At 41.3% G+C, this 7,185-nt stretch overlaps 1 protein-coding gene across 3 annotated transcripts in view; it reads left to right on the top strand.

Moving 5' to 3' along the window:
- Positions 1-7,185, top strand: part of Dnajc5 (DnaJ heat shock protein family (Hsp40) member C5) — a 30,395-nt gene that overhangs the window by 18,818 nt on the left and 4,392 nt on the right. The window lies entirely within an intron of this gene.

The raw sequence follows: 7,185 nt of genomic DNA, 5'->3' as shown, positions 1-7,185 counted from the left end.
CAGGCTGGTCTCAAACTCACAGAGATCCGCCTGCCTCTGCCTCCCGAGTGCTGGGATTAAAGGCATGCGCCACCACCGCCCGGCTGTGGTTACATATTTTAGTTTCCCAAATTCTACAAAATAGAACGCATCCATCTGCCAGTTTTCATTTCTTTGAGTACCCTTTGGGTTACTTACTGTAGGTGGTGGTGTTTGGCTGTATAAAGAACAAGTAGGACATTTCCTTATAATGTCCTTGGCTTGTTGCCACATGATAGTAAAGTCTTTTCTTTAAACCTTTGCTATTGGCATGAAATCCTGAGGTCTTGAGCACATTTCCAGTCAATAATTGATCAGTTTCCCATATGGGATCAGATATGTGTTATATATATATATGGGATGATGCCTATTTCTGATAATATGTTGTAACTGGATAAATAATGAAGTCACTGTATCTTCTGGTATAAATTCATTAGTGAATGACTTGATTCTCTTTCCTATTTCTCCAATTCTGTCCCAAGCATTCCAAGCTGCTGTGTGGCATAAATCCAGGGTGTTGTCATCACATACAGCTCACCTCCTTATAGTAGCATATTCTCCTCCAAGGATTTGATCTTGGGAAGTTTCCCCACCTGTAGCTTTACTTTGTTCTTCAATAATATTAGCCTCTTCTCTGAACTGGGTACTCAAACACTGTTCACCAGTTCTATGTAGTCGTTAGGGATAATTCTATTACAAACTGACCCCAAGTTTAGAATTTGCTTCACAAAAGGTGAATGCATGCCATATGAGACTATTCTTCCTTGAATCTCTTTAAATCTAACATTGGCACAATAGTCCAGTTAGCTGTAACAGCATATGCCATTTGACGATTCCTGAAACGTTACTGGATATTTTAAGGTTGGTTATCTGAAAACCTTAGGCTGTTCCTCTCTGTTCTTATAATGCAATGCTGAAATTGGCTCTCCATTAAATTTCTCTATCTGGATTTGAATATCTCTGTGATGTGTTTTGTTAGGTTTTTCTAAGGCCTGTTTCTTAGCACTCAGATTAACCAGCTTTCTTAATGATGAGACAAAGATGATAAAGTTGATAGTGTTTATAATTGATATCATATCAATCCAATCTAAATTAGATACCCTCTCAGTCGGTCCATTTTCTCCCGCGCGCCCCCCCTCCCCCCACAGGGTTTCTCTGTAGCTTTGGAGCCAGTCCTGGAATTAGGCTGGTCTTAAACTCACAGAGATCCGCCTTCCTCTGCCTCTCAAGTGCTGGGATTAAAGGTGTGCGCCACCACCGCCCAGCCAGTCGTTCCATTTTCAAACTATCTAGCATATTATCATACAGAAACCAAGATCCTTCCATTGAAATGGTTTCTCTCATTTTTTTTTTATATTTTACTTTTTGTATAACTCTGTGTAAGTATATGCCATGTGTATGCAGGTGTCCTGAGAGGCCAGCAGGAGTTGGGCAGTTGTGACCTGCCCAACAAGGACAGAGGGAACTCAACCAATGCGTCATTCCTCCGCCTGCTTTAAATTGTATTTATTTAATACCAGAACTCAGGCTGGGTTCTCTGGCAGAAGGGTGGGGGAGCAGAGCCGGACCTGCCATACTTTCCCTGGGGCTGAGCGGAAGGATACATCATTTAATTGCATCCAGCCGGAATTTAAATAGGGCTGAGATAGGGGGTGGGAATCTTGGGATGGGTTGAGGCAGAGTAAGGAATAAGGGCCAATGATATTTTGCCACATTAGCAGTGGCTGGGCAGAGGCAGGTTTAGGTCGTACTTTGCTGAGTCACTCATATGGAAGTCATGGCCAAAGACAGGTCTCCAAACTCTGGGATCAGGAAGTTATACTGAGCCTCACGCCCAGGCCTTATGAGGCCCAACACTGGTCTACAGAGTTTGTTCCAGGACCTAAATGGCTGCACAGAGAAACCCTGTCTTGAAAGACCAAATAAATAAAATACCTGTTTACTTGTCATTTTCTTTTTCATTTTTTTTTTTTTTTAATTTAAGTAGGGTTTCTCTACATAGCTGTTGTTGTCCTGGAACTCACTCTGTAGAACAGGCTGATCTTGAACTCACAGAGATCTGCCTGCTGAGTGTTAGGATTAAAGATATGTGCCACCACTCTTGGCTTAACTTTTATTTTGAAATGAGGTCTTGTGGCATTGTCCCTGTTGACCTCAAACCTGTGGTCTTCTTGCTGTAACTGTGGTGGGTGTGTAGTTGGTCTCTGTTTACTTTCCTTTGCTGTTATCCCTCTTCCTGCTTCTTAGCCTCAAGGGAGTAAAGTGTCTTCTGTCACAGTTGAAATTACTTGGCGTGAGTTAGAGAAAACGTGGGTAGCACAACAAACCCGCAGAGAGTTTATTAAGGGGGAGGTTACAGGCCTGGTGAGGTGGGGGGGGGCTGAAAGATGGCGCCTAGCACATGCCTACAGGGGATGCTGTGGCTGCAGCTGCGTCATACATAGATGACAACCATGCCGCCTGTGGGCCATGCCTGAGGGCTTGTCCACACACACTTGGCCCTGGAACCCGGAAGTGTCAGCCATATTGTGCCTGAAATAACAGTAGTTTAAAATTGATCATATTGCATTAGTAGTCATTTTTTATAGATATAAACTCATTTTGTTTATCTGCTTGAAATATTTCCAAGGTTTAAATATTAAGTGTGCTTGGGGATCGGTGTTTGTAGCAGTAGAATTGCTGAATCATGGAAAGTACATGCTTAACTTTTGGGGGACATGGTTTGAGACACGGTTTCTCTGTATAGCTCCAACTGTCCTGGAACTTGCTCTGCACACCAGGCTGGCTGCAAACTCACAGATCTACCTGCCTCTGCCTCCCAAGTGCTGGGATTAAGGGTATGCACTACCATGTCTGGCACATGTTCAATTTTTTTTTAATATTTTACTTAGCTTTATGTGTTGCTGTGGCGGTATCATCCCCTGGAACTGGAGATACAGACAGTTTGAGCTGCTGCATGTGGGTGCTGGAAATTGAACTCGGATCCTTTGGAAGAACAACCAGTGTTCTTAACCACTGAGCCATCTTGCAAGCCCTCATGTTTAATTTTTTAAGATACCGCCAATCTATGTTCTAAAATGGTTGTACATTTTACTTTTCCAACAACATGTAAAGAAATTCATACTGCTTGCATTGGGCAAACATCCTACCTGTTTAGCTGGTCCTGTAAAATATTATACTTAGAATTTGTGCCATTGAAGCATCACAGTGCAACACATTTCTTGAATGTGTGGTGATGCTGGTGTAAATAAACTTACTGCACATCTCTCACAAGAAAATGGAACACATGAGATTGTATACAGTATATAATACTTGATAATAGCAGTAATTGACTGTTACTGGCTCATATATTTTTAGACTATATTTTTATTTTTGTCTTATAGTATTCCTACATAGGTCCAGCGAGATGGCTTAGTAGGTAGAGAGTTATATGGCACAACAGGTCTAAAGACTTGAGTTTGATGTGTCTGTGATGTTCTCATGGTGCTAACTGACACAGTTCTCACTTCACAGTGAATAAACTGGCTAAGCCTTTCTAGTGGGTGTGTATTGCTATTTTTCCTGGTTCTATTTTTTTAATATTTATTTATTATGTATACAACATTCTGCCTCGATGTATGCCCGCACGCCAGAGCAGGGCACCAGATCTCAGTACAGATGGTTGTGAGCCACCATGTGGTTGCTGGGAATTGAACTCAGGACCTCTGGAAGAGCAGCCAGTACTCTTAACCTCCTGGTTCTATTTTTAATTATCCCCACTAAGACTGGTTGCTTTGGCTTGGCTCAGAGCTAAACCAAGGCACTTTATATATGCTAAGCATCTTTGATTCAGAAATGCAGAGCATCAAGGGAGAAGGAGTGGAGGACAGTGGGAGGTAAGGGATATCGAAGAAGGGTTCCCAGTCTTGGACTATACAGTCTTTATTATAGAAGTGATTTTAATAATCTGATATCTACTAGTGATTAATTTTTCTATGCTCATATCCCTTTGTTTCTGCTTCTTTTGAGTCCTTTGTTATAAAACTATTGTTTTATAGGCAAGTTGGCATATGCCTGTAATCCCAATACTTTAAAGGCTAAAGCAGGAGTTTGAGCACAAAGCTAGCTTGGACTACACCATCTTTACAACTTTTAGTTTACAGTGTTGCTCAGTTTTAGAATTGAAAGTAAAGCTAATTAAAATATTTAAATTACAATTTCATCATTTTGTTGTTTGTTTTTATATCCCGACAGTTCTTCCTCTCCCTCCTTTCCTCTGCTCCCTCTTCCTCCACCTCCCCCTTGCCATCACCCATCCACTCTTTCTCCTCCAGTAGGAGGAAAGGGTCCCAGAAGCAGGCAACAGAGTCAGAGACTCTGCTTCTACGGTTAGGAGACCCACAAGAAGACCACGCTATACAGCAATTAATAAATGGTGATGTGGGGGGGGCTGGAGAGATGGCTCAGTGGTTAAGAGCATTGCCTGCTCTTCCAAAGGTCCTGAGTTCAATTCCCAGCAACCACATGGTGGCTCACAACCATCTGTAATGGGGTCTGGTGCCCTCTTCTGGCCTGCAGGCACATACACAGACAGAATATTGTATACATAATAAATAAATATTAAAAAAATAAATGGTGATGTGGGATTCCTCTGTGAATGATGTGAATATGTTTTTATTACCATTGGTTAACAAAGAAGCTGCTTTGGTCTATGGAAGAATAGAATAGAGGTAGGTGGGAAAACTGAATGCAGGGAGAAAGAAGGTGGAGTCAGAGAAATGCCACGTAGTTGCTGAAGGAGAAAGACACTGGAACCTTACCAGTAGGCCACAACCTTGTGCTGATACATAGATTAATAGAAATGAATTAATTAAGTTGTGAATGCTAACTAGAAACATGTCTGAGCCATTGTCCAAATAGCGTTGTAAGTAATAGTTTTTGTGTGATTATTTGGGCCTGGGAAGCCGGGAAGCAAAACAGTCTCCCATTACAAAATGGGACCTCATGAAACTAAAAAGCTTCTTTATGGCAAAGGGCACTATCAAAAAGACAAAATGGCAGCCTACAGAATGAAAAAAGATTTTCACCAACCCTACATTTGATGGAGGGCTGGTATCTAAAAGATATAAAGAACTCAAGAAATTAGACATCAAAATACCAAATAATCCTATTTAAAATATGGGGTATAGATCTAAACAGAGAATTCTCAATAGAAGAATCTCAAATGGCCGAAAGTCACTTAAGGAAATGTTAAACATCCTTAGCCATGGGGGAATTCAAATCAGTGATTCTGAGACTCTATCTTACATCTGTCAGAATGGCCAAGATCAGAAACACAAGTGACACTTCATGCTGTTGGATATGGAGCAAGGGGAACATTCCTTCATTGCTGGTAGAAGTGCAGATTTGTACAGCCATGATAGAAATCTGTATGTTTCTCAGAAAATTGGGACTTGATCTACCTTGATCCAGCTATCTCACTACTGGACGTGCACCTCAAGGACACTGGCTCAGCTATGTTCATAGCTTTTTTCATAATAGACAAAGTGGAAACAACCTAAATGTCCCTCAAGTGAAGAATGGGTAAAGAAAATGTGGTGCATTTACCTGATAGAGTTATTACTCAGCTGTTAGGATAACATAATTTCATTCCTTTGACAAGGTTTTTATTACAAATTAAATTTTATTAACACATAAAGCTCTTTAGGTATTTTTTTCTCACCCTTTGCCAATTTTAGTCAATTTGGTTTTTCCATTTATTCGCCTTTCTGATTTCTTGGCAGGAAGTTAGTCAGGGTAGGAGTCAAAGGGAATGGAGAACACCAGGAGAGCTTGGCCCCCTGAATCAACTAAACAGGGCTCAAATGGGTTCCCAGAGTCTGAAATGGCAAGCACAGGCCTGCATGGGTCCGCACCAGGTCCTGTGTGTGTGTTATGGCTGCTAGCTTGGTAGTTTTGGGCTGTTCCTAACAGTGGAGCGGATGTATCTATGACTCTTTTGTGATGTTCCTAACAGTGGGAGCGGGTGTATCTATGACTCTTTCGCGTGCTCTTGAGATTCTTTTCCTCCTAATGCCTTTGAAAGATTCCCAGGATGGAGAAAAGGCTCATTTGTTGAAATTGAGTTCCCAGCAGCCATGCTGGGTGGCTAACAACCATCTGTTCCTCCAGCTTTAAGGGATCCACTGCCTCTAGTGTCCACAGAACCTACCTGTTCTCGGGGCACTTATCTATACATAGATGCACACATACATAATTAAAAATATTTTATTTTTTATTTATTTTTTTCTTATTATGTATACAATGTTCTGTCTGTGTGTGTATGCCTGCGGGCCAGAAGAGGGCACTAGACCTCATTACAGATGGTTGTGAGCCACCATGTGGTTGCTGGGAATTGAACTCAGGACCTTTGGAAGAGCAGGCACTGCTCTTAACCTCTGAGCCATCTCTCCAGCCCCAATTAAAAATACTTTAGTGCATAGGGTGAACTTCTGATTGGTTCCAAGCAAGATACTTGTGTCTCCTGAGTATTCCCTTATTCACCTCCCTGAGAGCCATCTCATATTCTATCTAGTGTGCAGTCTCTCTCTAATCTGAGTTTTTATGAAAGCTTCAGAACTTCATTGCATAAGCCTGAGAGTAAGTAAATCACAAGTTGGTCTTCTACCTGTTCAGACTGGCTTCAGGAACCGGGGATCAAGAATCCAGATTCTCATGAATGTGGGCACACACACACAAATATTAAAGAAAAAGTCAACTTTTGGCTCTTTAAATTTCTTGATTTTTTTTTCTTTCTTCTTTGTTATTTAGTTTAAACCCAAACACTGCAAAAGTAAGAAGGACTATTTTATTTGGAATCTCAAGAATGGCAGTTCAGGAAACATGGATGTAGATGATTGTTTGTTTGGTTTTTTCGAGACAGGGTTTTTCTGTGTAGCTTTGGAGCCTCTCCTGGAACCATCACTACCTGGCTGATGTTGATGATTTTTAACCAGTGTTCTGGCGATAGGTGGAAGTGTTCATGTGAAACACTATTGATTTATTACATGGCAAAAACCACTGGGCTGTGATGTGCCAAATAAATAAATAAATATTTAAAAAAAATAAAGATGGGGGTCTTTAAAAAAGAAATAACAGCCAGGCGATGGTGGCACACGCCTTTAATTCCAGCACTCGGGAGGCAGAGGC

This window comes from Microtus ochrogaster, linkage group LG8, assembly GCF_000317375.1.
Source record: "Microtus ochrogaster isolate Prairie Vole_2 linkage group LG8, MicOch1.0, whole genome shotgun sequence".
Taxonomy (NCBI): domain Eukaryota; kingdom Metazoa; phylum Chordata; class Mammalia; order Rodentia; family Cricetidae; genus Microtus; species Microtus ochrogaster.
The sequence above is the reverse complement of the archived record's forward strand: the minus strand, read 5'-3'. Positions and strand labels throughout refer to the sequence as shown.